At 46.7% G+C, this 3256-nt stretch overlaps 1 long non-coding RNA gene across 1 annotated transcript in view; it reads left to right on the forward strand.

Moving 5' to 3' along the window:
- The first annotated feature begins 224 nt into the window (after nt 1-224).
- The window catches only part of LOC110285980, an 8644-nt gene continuing 5612 nt past the window's right edge, over nt 225-3256 (forward strand). The window contains exons 1-2 of the long non-coding RNA XR_002377099.2: nt 225-363; nt 2178-2429. This is a non-coding gene — a long non-coding RNA (uncharacterized LOC110285980). The remainder of the gene's footprint in view (nt 364-2177; nt 2430-3256) is intronic.

The raw sequence follows: 3256 nt of genomic DNA on the forward strand, positions 1-3256 counted from the left end.
CTATCTTACTAAAAAGTGAGACTGCCTCCGTGCGGAATGTTTTTCCTCAAGTGAATTACAACAACCCTTTTCCTCGTTAACTTCAACTGGAGCACTAAGCTCCAACAACAAAAAAATAGAACCAGAGAGAGGAATTGATTGAACTACTTCCCAGCCAATCCGCGATGGAAAAAGAGCGCGCGAGCAAGGTGCTGTCCAATCATCACTCGGAGGCGGGGCGGAGCCTTTCGCGCCTCCGCCCCTGGGTTGGCGGACCGGGGAAGGAGCGAAGATGGCGGAGTGAGGCGTGCCCCGGGCAGCTGGCCTGCGGGCCCGGGGCAGGCCTCCCGCGAGAAGCGGAGTGCTTGTGCTGGACCGTGTGAGGTGAGCTGAGAAGGCCGTCTGTCTACCGGGAGACGAGCAGCCGGTGGGGCGGCACAACCCGGGACGGGGTAGCGGCGAGCCTAACGAGGGAGCCGGCGAGGCCTGGGCCTGACGGGGCTGTGCATTCGCAGCCGCGTCCGGTCCGCTCCGTCGCCTCCGGGTACGTGGCCGCGTCCTTCCCTTACCGGCGCTCCACGCCCTTCCTTGCGCCCTTGGCTTTGGCCGCTGCGTGCTTTGCCCTGGATCTCCGAGTTGCACGTACGCGGGCAGTATCTGGAAGCCGCTGTGTGCACCTCCCTTTTATTTTTCTAAGACTATCTCTGTATTGTTTGACCCTTTACCGAAGGCGTCACCGGTTAAGGTTGACAGGCCTCTTGCAGCTCTGGGTATTTTGTGTCCCTGGCGCGTTGACCTTGAGATTTGCTTATTGTAAGAGGCTCCCTCTGGTATTTTCATTTGAGTATGTGTATTACAGATAGGCTCTTGCAGCCTTTACCTCATACTCACCCCTGCCAAACTTTTATGACCGTAGTAAGCAGCTTTGTCCTTGGACGTCCTGATAATGCCCTTATGGCGCATTAGTTTCGGCAAACGGGTCTCAGTGGAATTCACCGATGTTGATTTCTTACCCAGGATCAAGGGAAACGGCTTACGATGCTTTTCTTTTCGTTTTTTTAGAACTATAGTTCTGGAAGTAGTGCTGGAATCTCATTTGTGTAGTTGGTGAACACTGGTGACAGTGTAATACTAACAAGATATTTGTATTTGATTCTTATTTAATTTTATCTCATTATAATTGGGAGCCCCCTTACTTTTATTGGTATTCAGCTAAATTCTCGGAAAGTCTGTGCTTCTGAATTTTGGATCCGGGAGATATTTGCTTGTGGCGCTGGTGCTCGGGGTCAGAAATTTACATCTATCAAAACCTTGTTTCAGAAATAAACTGGCATATTAGTGAGAGCCAGTTCAAATGGAAATATCATAATGTGAGTGAATGTTTGTGATAGATTATATGGTTTTTGTTAGCCCTAGATTTAGCAGAGCTGATGGCATGAAACACTTGCTTAGGGGGTGAAAAAAACAAAAAACAAAGCTCCTCCCCTTTAGCACAAGTAGTTTTTCTTTTTAATAAGAAAGTCTTTTGCTTTGCACTAGAAGACAGCTCTCCAGTACTGGAGGTTTCCTGCGGAGTTAGAGTTTCTCGCCCCTCCAGAGTATACAGTGTCATGAACTCCGAGTTGCATAAAGCTTCAGAACTACTTCTCCAAGACCGTTGATATTGTTTAAACACTAATTCCACTAGAGGTGTACACAAAGTGACATCATGATTATTCCTTTAGAGTACTTATGAGAGTGAATATTTTTAGAATAGATTGTTTGGAATATCTTTGTATACTTAATACCTGTAGTATCAGTAAAGGATACGTAGATCCTTGCTTTGGTTTGAATGAGGATGCCCCCATAGACTCGTATGTTTGAATACTTGGTCCACAGTAGGTGGAACCTTTTGGAAAGAATTAGGAGGTCTAGGCTTGTTAAAGGTGTGTATCACTGGCGTCAGGCTTTGAGGGTTCAAAGACTCAGAGCCAGCCCTGCTAGGTCTCCCTTTGCCTCCTACTTGGGGTTAGAGATGTGAGTGAGTTTAACTGTTCCTGCCACCATGGGTCTCCCTCTGCCTCCTGCTTGCTGTTAGAGATGTGAGTGTACCAACTAAATGATTTTTTTTTTTTAAAGAATTACCTTGGACATAGTGTTTTATCACAGTGATAAAAAAGAAGCCCAGACACTTATCTTTATGTTCTTTTTATTTTTAGGAACCATATCACACAAGATGAAAAATTTCCTGACCTTAGGTGCTTTTATATTCAGCTCAACATTCTGAACTCAGGACTTGGCCCGTAAGTAGGAATGAGATAATCATCCCAAGTCCTGTTGTAGCAGCTGAGAGGCTCCATAGAAGCAGCACACTAAACTGTTAAGAGCAACAGAAGATGAAGATAAAAATGAGTACAAGCCAGCTGCCATGGCTCGCTTTTAACCCAGCTCCTGGGACCTGGGGAACTGAGGTGAGGATTGAGAGTTTGAAGCTAATCTGGGCTATTCTGGGTAGCAAGACATTTGTGTTAGTAAATAAAACCCACAAGACCTAGTTAACTTTGTGTGCATGCATGAGCATATGTGTTAGAGTGTGCTCTGGAGGCCGGAAGTTGATGCCAGTTGCCTTCCTCATGTGCTCCTTCACCTTATTTTTTGAGAAAGTTGTGTTACTAAATCTGGAGCTAACCAATTTTGGCTAGATTGGCAAATTAGTTAGCCCTGCCATCTGCTGCTTCCCAGCACAGGGCTTATGTGCAAGTGTTGCATGAGGCTTTTTACAGTAGGAACACCAAGCACTCTACTATGTATGGTGCATGCAAGGAGATGGCCCCCATAGACTCAGAGAGAGTGACACTATTGGAGGTGTGGCCTTATTGGAGGATGTGAGTCATTGTGGAGGCCAGCTCTGTGGTCTCTTGTGCTCCAGCGAGGTCTAGATGACAGTCTCCTGCTGCTGCCTGTGGATCCAGATATAGAACTCTCGACTTCTTCTCCAGTACCATGTCTGCCATGCTTCTTTTCATGACAATAATGGACAACCTCTGAACTATGTAATCCGGCCAACCCCAGTTAATGTTTTCCTTTATAAGAGTTGCCGTGGTCATGGTGTCTCTTCACAGCATAGAAATGCTAAGACAAGCCGGGCGTGGTGGCCCATGCCTTTAATCCCAGCATTTAGGAAGCAGAGGCAGGCGGATTTCTGAGTTCAAGGCCAGCCTGGTGTACAAAGTGAGTTCCAGGACAGCCAGGGCTACACAGACAGAGAAACCCTGTCTCAGAAAAAAAAAAAAAAAAA

The sequence above is a fragment of the Mus caroli genome, chromosome 2 (genome assembly GCF_900094665.2).
Source record: "Mus caroli chromosome 2, CAROLI_EIJ_v1.1, whole genome shotgun sequence".
Classification (NCBI taxonomy): Eukaryota; Metazoa; Chordata; class Mammalia; order Rodentia; family Muridae; genus Mus; species Mus caroli.